A 17980-nucleotide genomic window follows, 5' to 3' on the forward strand; every position below is an offset into this window, starting at 1 on the left:
CCAAAACAAGACCAACCAACCAACAAGAAAAACAAACAAACAAACAAAACAAAACAAAACCACATCCCCCAAACAAACAAAAATCAAGAAGGGTTTCTATGTTGGGCAGAGAGGGCAGAATAGGGGAGAAGGCAGCTGTGGAACCTACCTCCATCAACCGTGTGGGAGCCCATGGGGCATCCAGAAGGGACCAGATTCACTAACATCCTGGTTCTATAGACCAGGGAGGTCTATTCAGGGATGTGGTTGCAGAGTTACAAAGTAGCAGGTGCATCTGTGGGAAGTTTGCTTCCGAGAGTAAGGAAACAGACACTATTGCAAAGCAAGCGCTAGGGCTCTTGTCCAGTAAGCACTCTACAACTCCAGTCGGACAGAAGCTACTAAAGGAGCTTTAAAGCTGGGAGTGGTGCACAGAAGGCGGAGGTAGAAGAATTAGGTGATCAACGTCAGGCTAAGCTACACAAAGAGACTCCATTTCAACCTCCCCCTTACCCCAGCAATGAAAGATTTTGATGGAGCCAATAGAATCAACTGTGTGCACACACAACACTCTTCTGGGCCCCTCCTCTCGGACTGAGTGGGCATCTCAGAATACCCACTTGCCAGAAGAGCCTGGGTGAGTAGATCAATGGCCAGTGGAGGCTCAGGGCTCCTCCTGCTCTTGCCTCTGTCCATCCTGGAGAGCCCACTAGTCTTGTTTTATATCCTAGGAGAAAACCCCAGGATGGCTGGATACAGAGAGCATCTCCTTGTCAGCCCTAGTCCATGCTGGTGGTGAGAAGACCAGGAGTGGGGACAGGGAGGAGTAGGAAGCTCCGGGGACCAGTCTTGACAGGGACAGAGACAGAGGAAGCTATCATCCAGGATGATGAGGGACAGGGTCCTAAGTCTGTTCTCAGGATAAACTGAGTCTCTTGAGAAGACAAAGAGCCTGACAGAGTGGGACAGCCGAGCAGGGGGTTGCTCTGCTGGATATGGTTCAGTGACAGAGCCCTTGTCTGATACCTAGTAGTTGAGTTCCGATCCTCCGGGCTGAAAAATAATAATAAACAACAAAGATGCCAGGCATCTGTTCTTGGCACAGCATGGCAGCCCCACCCAGAGGACATTGTCTTCCACCTTCCAGAACACACACTGGGGTCTCTGCTGACTCACTCTTGACCTAAGCAATGCTCAGGGGCTGGTATGTCTACTTTTTGCATGTTTTCTTTTCAGAGGATAAATTATGTTGAGTTAACATGGATAATTGAGTGTAAAACTTTCCCTAAAAATAACATGCAGGTGCTAAGCCCTGCGGGCAGCCTCTTCCCATGCCTTCCAGGGGGAAGAAAGACAGGCTGAAGCTGCCTGGCCAGGCTCTTTGACTCCCCTTGATCCTAGTTCCCGACTATCCACACCACCCATTGCAGGGGCCAGCTAGGTGTGTCTGGGGGCTGGGGGTAGGGTGTGTGTGGATGCAGCCTTGGTTATGCCCATGATGTGGATCCTGCCTGGACTCAACATTGGGTGTGTTCCAGGTAGTAAGTTCTGCCTGATACTTAAAATAGGATCATCTTTGTAGTTCAGGAGTACCAGTCACAACTGTCACTTGTTAAATAGCTAGGGACCTTGGGGACAAATCACACATGCCAATCTTCACATACAGAGGAGCCAGGTCACCATAATATGGACAAAGCCTTTGGGGCTCGGGGACAGAATTCTAGGGAGACCAAACACAGTCCTCTTTCCTCTATCCATGGAGTCTAGACAGCACTCATTTCTCCCAAGTGACTACAAGCTTGAGTGTCCAGGGCCTTGATTGGGGCCAGTCATAGAGCCAGGGGCAACTACCCACATGGCTATCTGTGGTCTCTAACCCCTTCTGAGATTAGCCTGATGCCATGCTGCCTACTACAAATCCCACTATTAATAGAGATGATGCAGTGACCAATACCCCAGACACACCAAGATCAGCTTATCAGAACAGACAGTGGGGAAGGGAAGGTTTCCAGCCACTGCCCAGGAGTCTGCTCCAGACAGTCCTTTCTCTAGGCAGAGTTGGTTCTATGTATCAATGTCATCAAGCCAGGTCCATTTTCTCATGTTGCTGATTCCAGGGAAGCCAGACCAGGTAAGGTTGTTAGAGCCCAACTGGCTGGCTCATCAATCTTCCAACCAGTTCTTCCTGTACTGGTGCAGACAGCAACTGCGTGGATAAGCTAAGCTGTGGCACTGCAGAGATTGTGTGGATAAGGTCTGGTTCTTTCACAAGGGAGCTGGGTCAGACCCACGGTATTGACAGAATCGCTCAATGTATCCATTCACACTACTTTGTTTCCGTTTCACCCATTTGAACATTTGTGTCTTACCATTTCCGAGATGAGATCACATGCAGGTATACCCACAGCATCCTAACACTTTGAACCAACCTCGGAGAGGTGAATCTTGCTCCCTCTGTGAATGTATAGGACCTAGAGAGCTCTGTCCTGAGAGTCATCGAGTATGAAATGGCTGGGAACTGAGCTGAGCTCTGGGCCCTGTCACCCACACTACTATCTGTGACCAGAGCCTGGGGCAGACAGCGTAGCCTGTGACACCTTGGTCTTTCTATGAAAGAGAGGGACTGGACAGACTCTGACATGTGGACAGAGAAGGATACACTAGACCCTGGTAAGTGAAAGTCATGAGATACATTTGCAAAGCCACAGTCAAATATGTGGCTCCAAGTAAATGAATAGACATACCATTTGACAAACTTCTGGAACTTTCTCATGGAAATGACTGCTTCTGAAAACATAAGGGGAATTGTGGCTTATCAAAGAGGACTCTTGGAAGCCCTATGCTTACTTCTTTGGTTTTTTTCTGAACAGGCTGCAGAACAACAAGGTTTTACTTGCCAACTTATTTGTTACTAACAAGCTACCTCACACATCTCCAATGTGCTTCAGAATGCCCAAATCTGCCAAGGCACCTTAGCCCTCAGATACGGCTCAGGCTGTGGAGTGAAACAGCTTAGCCCATGGGCTGGGGGTTTACAGTATCTGCTTGTCATGTTTTTATCTACAGAAGTAATGAGCTGCTTCAAGAGATGCATGGCTGTGATCCTATCTCTGCCTATTGTTGATTACCATGCCAAACACTCAGCCAATCCCGACCCAGGACCAGCTCAGTGCCAGATGCACACTTTGCACACTGGCACGTCCCATCCTCCTCAACTCTTTCAGCACCTGAGTGCAGAGAGAATGTTCTTCACCTTAAGGGGCTTTGTGACTGTAACCACCCCTGCCATCCAGGACACCCATCTATTATGGTCGGCATGTGAAATATCCCCATAGACTCATGTGTTGAACACATCGTCCCCAGCCAATGGCTGTGTTTTGGGGGGTTGTGAAACATTAGGGGGTAGTACTTTTCAGAATATTGCTTCTAGGTTTGAGGGGGTCAAGCCCTGCAGGTTTTGGACTAAGTTCGGAGCCACGTAGCAAGCAGCTACTGGGTGCTGTGAAATTCGCATGGCTTCCCGACTGTGATGGGCTATTCTCTCCCAAACTGTAAGCCAAAAATATCTTATCAGGCTGGTGAGATGGCTCAGTGGGTAAGAGCACCCAACTGCTCTTCCAAAGGTCCAGGGTTCAAATCCCAGCAACCACATGGTGGCTCACAACCATCCGTAATGAGATCTGACGCCCTCTTCTGGTGTGTTTGAAGACAACTACAGTGTACTTACTTATAATAAATAAATAAATAAATAAATAAATCTTTTAAAAAAATATCCTATCATATTAACACATCAGTGTGCTGTGACACAGTAAGAAACCTGTGCTTAGTTTCCAGCCGTAGTCCCTGGCATAGAACTCCTAAGTCCCTTGCAACTTCCCAGTGATGGAGATTTGATTTGAACTTTGAACTTTGGTCCCAGTTTCCCACATGGAGCCTTGACTTTTGTGACATCCTTAGGAACTGGAACATCTTTATTTGGGAAATAATCCTATAATTAGGGGGCTGGACAAAGCAGGGCATCAGAGAAAACATGAATAATGTACAAATATTATTCCTATGAACATCTCATATTCTCAAATATGCTCATAGAAAGATCATATGGCCCTGTCAACCAGCCTCTCTGGCTCCTTGGCCTCTCTCTAGCTCAGACCCAATTCCAAGTTAAAAATGTTTTTCTTCCTTAATAAACTATCTTCCAGGCTTGGCAGTTAAGAGCACTATCTGCTCTTCCAGAATCTTGAGTTCAATTTCCAGCAACATCGTGGCGGCTCACAACCATCTGTACTGGGATCTGATGGTCTTCTGGTATGCAGGTATACATGCAAGACAGCACTCATAAAATACATACAATAAATAAATTTAAAAAAAAATCATCCTTTCTATTACTGTGTCTCCGACCAATCTTTTTTCTTTTTTTTCCAGTACAGAAGGTGATGGGAAGATTAGCCCAGGATGGGCGTGGGCCAGGAAGAAAGGATCAGACCAACATGACTGACTAGGAATCAGATGAAAGTTAATTCCAGGACCCAGCCATTGGAAAAGACTTCCTGTGGGGTAGTAGTGGTACAAACACTTAATCTTAGCACTCAAGGCCAGCCTGGTCTACTGAGTGAGTTCCAGGACAGTCTAGGGCTATACAGAGAAACCCTGTTTTGAAAAACAAACAAACAACCCAAAATAATAATAAAAAGACCTCCCCTTGTACTCTGTCAGATTACCCCTTGAACTGTACAAATTCCCTCCAGCAAACAAATAAATCCAACCACTGTTGGGAAACCCAGTGGGGAATTCCCCTTGAGACTCACATGTACACGAAGGAAAAAAATAACACAGGATCATGGGATGCTTTATGCACAGTAAATATGTGATATAATTCAGGGATGACAGTCACCTTCATTAGTTAGGGAGAGGTCTGCCCTTACTGACCCACTCCCTTCCCTGTGTAATTGCAAGACCCTGGGCCCAGAGATAAGTAGTGACTCCTGAGACTCACTTGCTAGCACAGTTCCCACTCTATGGAGCATGTGGTCTGCTTTCACTTTTAATGAAAACGGAACCCTTTGTTGCTGCTTCTCTGTGTCTTGCTCAACTCTTTGTTCAAGATACAAAGAACTTGGGCGTTTCATCACAGAAGACCCCCTCAGTGACCATCGTAGAGGGGCTATGGAGCTACCAGAGCTATGGCTAGATCTTCATGTGGTTAGTGATAAATATCTTCTAACTGAGTGATTCAAACCAACAGGAGCTTCTGTGCCCGTGCATTCTTCATCTAATCCAGTTGTCTATCTTCCAATGCAGGATAAACAGAGAGAACCACGTTCAGTGCCAAGGAGCAAGATGGACCTCCCTTGGTTCTGGAACCAGGTAGAGCCCAGCCCATTGGAGCAAGGGGCTGGATAGTTACATGTCCAAAAAGCCCGAGTTTGTCAAACTTAATGCCCCCCTCCCTTCTCTGGGGGAGCAGCAGATGCTGCTGCCGGCTGCCGGTTTCCCTAAGAAATCTCTGAGTGCACCCGCAAGGCTCTGCACTGCATGGCTCTACAATCTGGTTCTTAAAAATATCACCGTGGAGGGGAAAAGGAACATTAGTGCGCTTAAGAAAACTGTGTTCCCAAATAAATGAGCAGTTAAAACAAAATCAGATTATGACACCCATAGAAATTGCACCTTTTCTCTCCAACATGTTCACAAGTGCTTGCCCGGGAGACTCAAACATCATTACCATTACAATGGCGGGATCTGGCCTGGAATCTTGCAGGAGTCTAAGCCCTTGGAGGCTCGCCTTCCCTCTCTCCTTCCCTCCCTCTGTCTGCACGTACACAATGTGATGTTTGAGTGCACATCCATCTATAATGAGCACAGTGACAAACAGAGGTGGGATGAGGTCTACTTTTCCTTTACAGAAGCCCTGGAGTACCAGGGATGTAGTTCAGTGATAGAGGCGCTTATTTGTGTGTGTGTGTGTGTGTGTGTGTGTGTGTGTGTGTGTGTGTGTGTGTGTGGTGTTTGTGCACATACCATAATGTGAGGGAGGAGTTGATACTTTCCATCCACAGTGTAGAATCATGGGAATTGAACTCAGGCTGTCTGGTTTAGCAGCTTGGTACCTTTATTATCTGAGTCATCTTGCCGGGCCATGTTAAATCTGTAGAGCCCACTAACTCTTTGTTAACCTTCACTACATGCCAGAAGCTCTCCTATGCTTACCCAGACCACAGAGGTCCCTTTGTTTTGAGACTTACCCTACTTCTTCTGTGGGGTCCCAGGGTTTCTGTTTCTTGTAACCAGGCCTGCAGGACCTAGAGTGGACTGGATCTCTCTATTTTTCCCTGCCAGGCAGTTAGAAACGCCTCAGGAATGGACCAGGTTCACAGGCACTGTCCAAGATAGACATGTGGGATTCTCCTGCTGTGCTTGCGGGGTAGACGCGCCACTCTCACTGGTCGGTAGCCCAGGGAAGAGTTGGGGTGGCAGGATGGCAGTGCTCTAAGTCCTGAGTCCCTGGCACCTGTGTTCTGCCCTGCTCCCATTGTTCTTTGAGATAGCCTGACTCTGGCTCCCCTCTCTGGCGTCTGACATGGTGGCTGTGTGATTGAGCACAGATGGGGCGCCTTGGATGGTAAATCCTGAGGCTTCTACTACAACCATAAGACTAGACCAACACCGTGAACAGAAGAAAAGGGGAGGGGTCAGGAGCAAGCTCATGTCCATGACGAGCTGGAAAATCTTGACAGTGTCACACGTGAATAATTTCCCCTTTCTCTGGAAATTCCGAGGCTGGATAACTGAGATGATTGTTCCTGAGCTGTTCTGGGTGAGTGAGAGCAGAATGGAGGGAATTTGCCTCTGTGTCAGCCCCCCAACTGCGTGGGCATGTAACTCTACACAGCAGGACACCACTGTGTAGGCATGCTACTTGAAGAGGATTCTGAGGACTGTGTTAGTGAACCTTTCTCATTGCTGTGACCAAACATCTGACAGAAGCAACTTAAGGGAGGAAGAATTTATTCTGGTTCACAGTTCATGGATATAGTCCACCATAGTAGCAGGACCAGATCCACCCTCTCACCTGCCAATGCCCAGAAAACAGAGTTGAGACCAGACACAGCATAGGGTTGGAACCCTCCAGGTGTGTCTCTAGTAGTTTACGACTGCCAACTAGGCCCTGCTACCCAAAGATTCCACAATCTCTCTGAACTTAGAATCTTCCAGTTTAGAGACCAAGTGTTGAGACCACGTAAGCCTGTGAAGGACATCTCACGTGCACGTAGTAACAAGGACTGCATCGGGTACTACAGTCTCCCAGCTTTTGGTCTTCTAGACCTGTGCACAAGAGCTTGCTGAACAGTCCTGAGGGCCTGAGCACATTTGTTATCTAGTGATTTTCTCCAAATTAAAACCCCAGGAAAGAGGAAGGAGACCTGTAATATTCAGGAAGTAAATAAAATGTACAAGACACAGGAAGCTCCTGAAGTTTACAAGATCCCCAAGACCCAGGGTTTTATAAGCAGTAACAGTGGCTGGGCAGGGAGATCCTTCAAAAGGATGGAGCTGCCCACATATTGTGCAATTAAGCCCTGGGATGTAGCTCTCTGTAGGCTTCTCAAGAGTGGATACCTCAGACATGCATGCTCCTGTCAGAAATCCCCAAAAGGGCTAGAGAGATGGCTCAGGGGTAAGAGCACTGACTGCTCTTCCAGAGGTCCTGAGTTCAATTCCCAGCAACCACATGGTGGCTCACAACCATCTGTAATGGGATTTGATGCCCTCTTCTGGAGTGTCTGAAGATAGCTACAGTGTATACTCATATGCATTAAATAAATAAATAAATAAATAAATAAATAAATAAATAAATAAATATTGGAAGGAAGGAAGGAAGGAAGGAAGGAAGGAAGGAAGGAAGGAAGGAAGGAATCCCCAAAAAACTTACCAGTTCGCTATGGTAAACTCGAGTGGATATGTTTCTTCCGTGTGCTGCGAGTACTCTGTCTGGGGTGGGTAGATGTTTGTGTCTTCTCAGAAAAAGTCATACAAGAGATCCCAGTCTGGGATATGCAACACTTGACTCTTCTGGGGCTTTCCTATCTGTGACTGGTGACCCAGAAGCCACCTGCAGCCAGTTCTCCTTCAACAGTGCTGAGGGACATCCCTGGAAGGCTGTCACTGAACTCCATTCTGAAACTGCTTATGCACGGAAGAGGGATTCTCCATTTTGTCAGGAAATATCAGTACCATAGATAGGAAGGACACAGTGAGGTTAGCTGTGAGCTGGAAAATACTGGAGCCGGCAGAGGCTCTTGGGGGGTCACGGCACCAATTCTCTGACACCACACCAGCAGAGCCACAGGACAATCAGCACACCAAAACAAATTGATGGAGCTGTTTTCTCCACCTTGGGTTCTGTGAAACAGCCAGTCAGAGCATTGGAAGCTGGTAGGGTGTTGCCTTCTCATTACCAAGGAATCCTCTCTGAAGCATCTGCCTGCCGTGGCGCTTCACTGCTGCGCACATGAATGTTAATGTCCCCACAGCCCCTCTGCTGTGAAATAAATGGTGAAAGCTGAGAGAGAGCATAGGAGAACAGAGTAGGCCTTCTGCCCAGGGCTCTGTGCATTGGTGGGATTACATGAGTGTGGCTGCTGGTCTCTTTTGTTCCTCTGCTTTCCTGTGGGGACTCCAGCTCCTCTGAGCAGGGAGGGAGCAGGTCACCAGGTCAAACCAGGGAAGCTGGTTTTTCCCTGGAGGGGAAATTCTCCCTGGGTTGGGAGAGCAATATTGATCCTGGGACTTAGGAGATCCTGCAGACCCCTGTGGGCCCCGGACCCATGGGACAGGGGCAGGTAAGGCGATGCATTGGAATGAGGCTCAGGAAGGGAGGATGGCCCAGGGTCTTCACCTCAGTCACAGGTACAGTTCAGCTAAGGACTCCATCTGCTCTGCCAGGCTGTCCTTCAGGGCAGAGGTGTACAGACATGCAGCTGAGGGACGTAGCCTCCACATGGAAGAGGGGAGGTCAGGGTTAGCAGAGCCGCAGCTGTGTGGAGTAAAGTCAGTCGGAGGTTAGCTGCTTTAACCCTCCTTCCTCCATACCAGCTTTTCACACAGGGCTCCCATCAGGCTAGCTCCTCCACAGCCATAGCCTTTCCTTATGTTCCATTCCCCTGCCTTTTAAACTCTGGTGCCCTCTGATCAGCAAGAACATGAGCCTTTGGGAATTTGATGGCCAGGATCCTCTCTGCTCACCAAGGCCCCTATAGTAATTAGGTGACAGTCTTGCCTTCTCAACCTCCGTGGAGTTTTAGGCATGGCTACCATCTTCCAGCTCATCTAAAAGTGTTGGAGACTACCAAGACATTTCTGAAAAAGAATCAGTCCCAGAAGGGGTGAGGGTAGGATGGAGATACCTGAGTGACTAAGGTGCTGGGCAGACGACTGGTGCTGGGACGGGATAGTCCCTTCTACTGCATCCCACAAAGGAACCCACCACTCACCCAGTCCTAGAGGCCACAGGGTCATCACCCAGTGATCTGCAGGTATCCACTTGTGTGTCTGGCCTCCTCCATGGTAGGATAACCTCTCCCAGCTCTGATTTTCACACAAACCCACAAACCATGGAAGAAGACAGGCTAGCAAAGGAAGACATGTAGCCCAGGAGAGAGACAGGAGCCACAGAGCACAACCCATCTTAGTCAGGATGGTGGGAAGCCTGGTTTGCACCCATAAAGCTTACGCTCATCCATGTAGAGAAAGATTAGAGGTTGGTTGGACCTCGGTAGTCCTCTGCCTATGCCTCTGAATGCTGGTATTGCGGGGTACACCGCCATACCTGGCTGAGAGATTAACTTCAGGGGCTTTTGTGATGAATCTGCCTTTCCAAACTAAAGTACTGATGTGGGCTCCTGCTGAGATAGGTGCTAATATACCTTCTTTGAAGGATTTAATGAGTTTCTCACAAAATAAGTTCTCCTCTTGTTAGTCAGGCACCCAGCCTGTTCAGATGCTGAAGTCCCCACAACCAGTTCTGTGGATTACATGTGTGCAAGATGCCTCCATGCGGCTGGGCCATGGCCGCCACCCAGCAAACTGTACTGCAGCAAACCACTGCCTTCACAATCAGCTGAAATAGGGTAGGGGTTACAGCTGTCCCCCATTCCTCCCATCCCCTGGGATCAGCCTCCATGTGAAGTTGGAGCCTGGCCTTCAAGGGTTTAGAGCCCTGAGCCTTCCTTCAAAGTCAAAGCTATTCTGTTTACATGCAGAGGAATCCAGTGTGCTCCCAAGGAACTCAGGGAACAGAAGCAGAGCTGCTCTCTGTGTCTCTGTATCTCTGTCTCTCTCATTTGTGAGGAAATGTGCAGAGAGAGAGAGAGAGAGAGAGAGAGAGAGAGAGAGAGAGAGAGAGAGAGGACTGGGCTTACCTGGGAGGCAGATGGAGTTAGGGGAGGGTGTGGTTAGAGATGAGTAGAGTCAGGGGTCAACAAGGTCAGCAGTGAGTGGGGTCAAGGTTTAGTGTAATCAAAGGTAAGCAGAGGTCAGAATTGAGCAGGGTCAGGATGAGCAGAGCAAGGGGTGAGAGGAATAAGGAGTGAGTAGCATTGAGATTGAGCAAGGTATCTAAGGTAAGCAGGATTATGGGTAAGAGGCTGGGATAAACAGGCTTAGGGTGCACAGGGTCAGGGCTACACAGAGGAAGCGTTTGGCCACACAGCTTATAGGCAGGGACACACTTGCAAACCCTAATGCTCAGCAGGGCAGTGGGGGTGTACACTTTTAATCTTAGCCCTTGGCAGACAGAGGATGGTGGTCTTTGTGAATTTGAAGACAACCTGGTCTACAGATCTCAGGACAGCCAAGGCTACACAGAAAAACAATGTTTCAGCTCCCCTCCCCCCTCAACAAACCCCTAAAGTGCATTGGGGTGAGGAGCAAGAGTTTCTATTTGGGACAGTGGTTCTCAACCTACCTAACGCTGCAACCCTTTAACACAATTCTGGTCTCGGTAACTCCCAATAATAAAATTATTTATTGCTACTTTATAACAGTCATTTTGCTAGTGTTATGAATCATAATACAAATATCTGATATTCAGATGGTAGCAACCCCTTTGAAAGGGTCATTTGACCCACGAAAGGGGTCAAGACCCACAGGTTGAGAACCGCTGGACTGGGGGCTTGTGGGTAGCAGAAAAAAACCTTTGGCAGAAAAAAACTACATGGCGAAGGCTCCTCGGTGAAGGGAATGGAGGGGTGTCCCTTTTGTCCAGTGGTCTCTTTCTCTCTTTGTTCTTTGTGCCTCATTCTCTCTCGTTACCAGTCCTTCCCCTTTCCTCCCGGTCTCCCCTCCCTGCTTTTCAGCATGGCTGAGTTTTCGTCATTCCGGAGCTGTAGAACATGACGTTCAGTCACAACTGTGGTATTAGTGGGGTAATAGACTGCACGCCTCTCCACGGTCGACTGCTGTCCTCGGCAAACAGAGGGACGCGCCTGTCTCAGCTGCGCGCGGAGAAAAGGCTCATTTGAGCTGGGCTTGGAGATAATGCCTTGTGAATAGCTATTTAGCCATCACCTGTCATCCCGGCCAGGAAGCTGCGCACAGGGGTGCGGGAGATTTATAGAGATGCAAAGCTCGTTTTTTTCTCAGAAAGAGTCTGTGGGCGGCTCTGCTCGAGGACACAGCAGCTCTACCCAGATGTGGGGGCCAAGATCACCCAGCCATGGAGGGAGGCTCTGGACCCAGGAACCGCCACCCACTCGGAAGAGCTCCCCCACCCAGCTCTCCTCCTAATTCCTTAGCTCAGAGGCCTTAGGACTTTCTCAGCCACAGAGCTGAGAGAAAAGGCTAGAGGTTCCTTTTACGGGTTCCATAACTATAGATGGGAAGAAAAGATGAGAAGGAGAGAAACAACTGGGGGAGGGAAGGAAGAGAAGAAGAAAGAGAGGGCAAGAGAGGCTTGAGAGAGGAGGGGGAGGGGAGGGAAAGAGAGAGCGCGCGCGAGAGCAGGAGTAAGAAGTGAGGGCAGAGCCGGGGGCGTGGTGGCGCACGCCTTTAATCCCAGCACTCGGGAGGCAGAGGCAGGCGGATTTCTGAGTTCGAGGCCAGCCTGGTCTACAAAGTGAGTGCCAGGACAGCCAGGGCTACACAGAGAAACCCTGTCTGGAAAAACCAAAAAAAAAAAAAAAAAAAAAAAAAGAAGTGAGGGCAGAAGTTGGAAGGAGAAAGAGGGAGGAGGGAGAAGGATGGAGTGAGGAAAGAAGGAGGGAGGAGGGAGGTCAGCTCTAATCCTTGGAAAAATCTGGAGAGCCCCTCCTAGGTGACCCAGAGCCAGGTGTGAATGAAGGCAGTAGCCTCCAAAGCACAGCCTATCCCTGTTCAACCAGGGACCTGATGCTTCCCCCAAAACAGAATCGTGGCAATGTGTGTTCTGGGCATTTATCATGATCCTGGTCAAAATCCAACTAGAGGGGAGCTATTTGAGAAGCACAAACTGTGTGGTACATCTTCCTGAATTTATTCTCTTCTTGATTCCTAAAAGCAATCAAGACAAAAGGAGAAACCCACCTGTCTCAGACAAGTGAAAAGGAGCGGGGGAGGGGGGGGCTTGCACTGCGCTGCTTCAGAGCTCCTCTCAGCGGCTGCTCAGACCCTGCATGCCTCTCCACACCCTTCCTGTTCACCCATTCCCACTCACCCCTGCTAGCCCCTTCCTCTCACCCTGTCCCCTCTCTTCTCACCCCTTTTCTGACAGGTCCTGGCTGTCCCCTGGCCAACCTGTTTGTCCCTTGGTCCCTTTTCAGGAGTCCACAGAGGCCTCTGGGGAGAGTAAGAAATTAACAGCAACTGTTCTTGTTGGGTTTCCTAGATGGTCATGAGATACAATCTACATTTGCTTGGTCATGGGGTGAGGAAGGGGCCTGGGGCTAATCAGGCTCCTAATTAGTGACTTCCAGGTGTGGTAATTGCCCAGCAGATGGGCTGCTGCCAGTTAATCACTGAGTGCTCCTCTCCTGGAATTAAACTGTTCTCCTGGAAATGGGGGTGGATCTGGGACAAGGTGGAGGTCTATCTCAGAGGCCTTGACTTCAGTGACAATCTGAGGACCTGGGCTACCTGAGACTATCCTGAAGGAACATGAGGCTAGCTAGCTACGTTTGTTAGAAGCAGGTGGCTCTCAATCTGCTTGGAGATGTCGGTATCAAACACTGGAGACACACTAGTTCAACAGAGTGTTTGGGAAGATGGAAGCTCCTAGAGGAGGGTGCATGCCTGGCAGGCATCACCTGGTGCCACGTGTGGCCACCACGAGCTGACCGCTCTGTGCCATGTCTTTCTCTGTCGAACCAGGGTGAGGATGCCTTTGGTTATTTAATAAAATCTGCATTCATTAGAAATAAGGCCTTGGTATCACCCTTTTCTGGAAGCCAGGCCATGGTATCACCCTTTTCTGGAAGTAGGGAAACTGAGGCATGAGTTAAAGAGTCTACGAAGCCCTTGCATGATTAGAGGGTACAGTGTGTACAGGAATCACTCAATGAGAGGAATCAATCCATGGGAGAGGATGTGCCCTCTTCTGAGACAGCCAACCTCAACTGCCACCATTATAGAGAGGAGGGAGGGAGGGGAAAGCAAGGGAGGGAAGAAGGAGGGAGGGATGAAGCAGAGGCAGAGAGGAAGCACTCAGTTTGAGCTCCTTCTGAGGAAGTTCCCAAGAGCCTGTAGTCCAAGGCCAACACAACTTGGAATAAATGATCGAGTTATGAATTAAACACAACAGAAATGTAATTACCACGGGAACCAGCTGAGAATAAAATAGATTATCCCTGTAACAGTCATTAAGTTGTTATCACATGAGCCCCTCTAATGTGTTGCTGATTAAAGTCAATCCTAGCACAAACAATCATCTCATGGGGTTGTACTCAGCTCATCCTGGGTCCTCACAGAGCATGCACGGAGAGCTCTTGGGGCCTGAAATCCTCTGACTGATTCACACATGACCTGTGGAGACTACGGACTTCCAGCTTCCACCCACCCACAAGTGGTCCTAGCATGACAAGGTCCTAGGATTGAGCTAGGCCTGGTTGCATGTCCTCAGATCTGTGTGTGAGACTGTTGAGATGGCCAGCCTCTGCTTGCCAACAGTTCCTCTGTGTTCCTGACCATGGGTGACATTAGCTGACAGCTCCTGGTCCCATACAACATCCAGTAAACACTCACTGAGCACCAACTCTATGCCAGGCACTGTTGTAGATATTAATAAAAGATTCCAGCCACCTAACTTTGGTCACAGCAGTCAGTGAGGGGTATCCTGGAGAAGCTGGAAGTACTTGTACAAAGGCCTGGGGACAGGGGCCAAGAATGTATATATGCATATTGGCATGTGTATATGGATAAGTGTATATTTAGGTAAGCACACACCACTTACACACATATACCTGTGTGTATAAACTCATATGTGTACATAGACCAGTATGCATGTGTGCACTTTGCCTTTGTGTGTGTGTGTGTGCATGTGTGGTCAGAGCAGAGTGATTCTGGAGTGTCTGGGCCTGGGTGTGACTAGAAGAACAAAGGTAGATATTCACACCAGGCTTGGTGGTCACCTCAGCAAGGGTCAAGTGTGACCTGATTTCTTACATGGCTCCCCTCTGGCTGTGGCAGAGCTTGACTGGTAGAGTGCTGTTCTCATCCCATCCACTCCCTGTCACAGCCATGGAGGTGGGACCAGAAAGCTACTCAGCTGAACTTATTTGCACAGCCTGGAGACTTGCCCGACCACCAGATGGCCTCCATTTCCCAGGAGTTCCCCACTCAGCAACACCCTAATTCTACATCCTTGGGGTGCCCACAATGTCTGCCTCTTCCGTAACCCTCTGCCCGTCTCAGGTTCCTCTTGCCGGATGGCTTCACAAGCTGATGTGTGGCAGGGTTATCCACAGCAGGACTGGCTGAGACTGAGAGCTGGTGGCTGTGCGGTATTCTCTTAGCTCATTCTAGAGACTTTACTCTCTGGCTTGTGTTCCTGGGAGTTCCCTGGCTATCATTTCAAACTCTGTTTGTTGTGGCATTCATGCCCACCACTGGGCATCTATATGTAAAACATCCCATCTCGCAGGCCTGCATGAGGTCATTGCTTCAGCCATCACTGGGGCCCATTGATGCCTCTCTCTTCAGTTTGGAGCCAGGAGCCTTTTCATGACTGTAATGACATACCAAAGTTTCAGAGGCTCACAGGCTGCAGGTTCAGGTTCTGGTGAACCTGACATGGACAGCAGTTGGGAATGAGGGGACATGGGCTAGAGCAAGTGGCTATATGGGTTACTCTCCAGGAAGCAGAGCTTCGGGCAGCATGGGGCTTGCTTCCTTCACAGCCACTGTCTCTCACAAAACCATAAGGGTTGCAGGAACAGAGCCTCATGCCACCAGTGACCTGAGCATCTTCCAGCGGTCACAATGGGCCTTTGAGGGCCCCTCAGATCACACATGTCATCAGCTGTTACAGGGAAGGGTCTGATCCACCCTAAACACAGGTGGACACAGCAGGGCCATAGGCAGGGTCTTGGGTTGTGGTGTCCTGAGGTTCTGCACTCTCCTGTCCCTCTTAGCACCAACTGTAGCCTTTGCCACACCTGGCTCAGAGGCCTCTGGGAATCAGTGTTCCTCCAAGGACTTGGTTACCATGGCATAGTTTTTTTTTTTGAAGGACATGGGTTTCTGGATCATGATTCAGCTGCTCTAGAATATGCACATGAGCAGCTCCCCGGGGAGGGGATGTACAAGTTTTCAGCTCCATGGAGCAGTCTTGAGGGGAGCACAGGCCCAGCCACACCATAAGTGATGTGTTCCTGCCAGGCCTCTGCTGAAGGAGCAGAGACCGACCAGCTCAGAAGAGAGAAGACGATGCCTAAGCGATGACCTTGGTCTCCACTGGGTTGGTACAGGACATAGAGTGTTTTGTGCCCTGGGAGTTGGGACCAATTTGAGGAAGACATGGTATGCTGGGATATTAGATTGACATTTGGCATAGGTCAGGGAGTGTTCTGTTCAGAACAACTTGCTGGGAAGAGCTGAGGTCATAGCATGCATAGGCAGGCATGTGACCTCCAGGCATTTAGCTCCCAGGTGTGCAACCCCTGGCATGTAGCTCTCCAGGTACACAGTCCCTGTGGAGGTGTGGAGACCCTTCCTTTCCATCTGGGAGTAATGAACCAAAGAGACAGTCCTTTGGTCAGATGTCTGCTAACCAGGAAAGAGGAGGTGTCATCTGAGGCCTAAAGCAGTTCTGCCATCTCTTGGTTGTTTTTAACTGAATATAAGGATATGGCTGTGCTACCCTCAGGACTGTAATCCCAGAACCTCTCTGCTATAGCGTGTGTGAGCACCAGAGAAAAGCCAACTGGACACCACAGCTTTGACAGCCCAGTTATGATCTCCTGGAAAGATCTCAGGCTAGACGTGAGCCTCTAACCTTGCCAACTCAAGAGAGTCAGGATCCAGGAAGCTGCTGACCCCACTGGGCAGCCTTTTCTGACACCCACTCAGTTTAGCCCAGGTGTGTAGTCGGAACATGGTGGGTGCTTCTTATCTGTGCTTTGTCTCTTTGCTTTTGCAAGCCAAAATGTTTCCATCCCCATGGCTTACGGATTGTGAGGCACCTTGATTGAGTCCTTGCACTCCACAGATGCTCCTGCACGCTAGTCCTGTGTGCCTTGTGTAGCGTGAGTCGCTAAAAGTCAAGTCCCCGAGATCCTTGTGCCTTAGTGGGCTAGATCCTGTGGCCCTGTCTTGGGCAGCAAACCATAAGATACAAAGATGGAATGGCCCGAGTCCTGGTATCTTGGGGATACCAGGGAAGGTACTGGGGGGTGGGGGGGGTCTATCCCTGCATTGATGATTCTTGACTCCTTTCTCAGTTGTCACCTGAGTGGCTGCAGAAGGAATCTTTTCTGAGTTGAGACCATTCTGTGCCTGGATGCCCACACTAAGGGTGACCAGACATAAGAGATGATAATACATCCAGTGTGGTGGTCTGAATATGCTTGGCTCAGGGAATGGTACTATTAGGAAGTGTGGCCTTCTTGGAATAGGTGTGGCTTTGTTGGAGGAAGTGTGTCACTGTGGGGGTGGATTTTGAGTGCTAGCTTCCTCCTAGCTTCCTGGAAGTTAGTCTTCTCCAGTTTACCTTTGGAACAAGATGTAGACCTCTCAGCTCCTCCAGCACCATGCCTGCCTGGATGCTGCCATGCTTTCTGCCTTATAATGGACTGAACCTCTGAACCTGTCAGCCAGCCCCAATTAAATGTTGTCCTTATAAGAGTTGCCTTGGTCATGTATCTATTTACAGCAGTAAAACCCTATCAAAGACACCCACTTAATTGTGAAATCTTCAAAAAGGAGTGAACATCTTAGCTTGTGTGTCATGGAAGGGCCAGCCAGCCATCTGATGGAGTTTCTCTAATGTTGCTTCTCTAGGTGGCGTCAACTGAGTATCAGTGTCTCAGCTAAAAAGGTGAAGACGATATCAAGGTGTCCAGAAAAGAGTGAGGTGTCCGGATATAGTCAGAAAAGGCTGCCGTGGACTCTGTCAGCCACTCTGTGGGGCACACAGAGGCTGTCAGGTGTGAAGTGTGGTCAGGAGCAGTGTTCAGACCCCAGCATGAGTACCAGGCAAACCTCTGGACACATTGATGCAGCCTATATGAGCAACAGCCAGCCTTTCTGAGAGAGGGGACATGTGTTCTGCATTTCACTCTGCAGTGGAGTGTCAGAGTGTCTGTGTTGCTCTCTGTGATAGGGTGTTTGTTGCCTTGTGTGATGGTTTGTATATGCTCAGCTCAGGGAGTGGCACTATTAGAAGGTGTGGCCTTGTTGGAGTAGGTGTGTCACTGTGAGTGTAGGCTTTAAAAGCCTCATCCTAGCTGCCTGGAAATCAATTATTCTGCTAGCAGCCTTCAGATGAAGATGTAGAACTTTCAGCTCCTCCTGCACCATGCCTGCCTGGATGTTG

The sequence above is a fragment of the Mus caroli genome, unplaced genomic scaffold (genome assembly GCF_978045245.1).
Source record: "Mus caroli unplaced genomic scaffold, Mus_caroli_1 scaffold_2, whole genome shotgun sequence".
Lineage (NCBI taxonomy): Eukaryota > Metazoa > Chordata > Mammalia > Rodentia > Muridae > Mus > Mus caroli.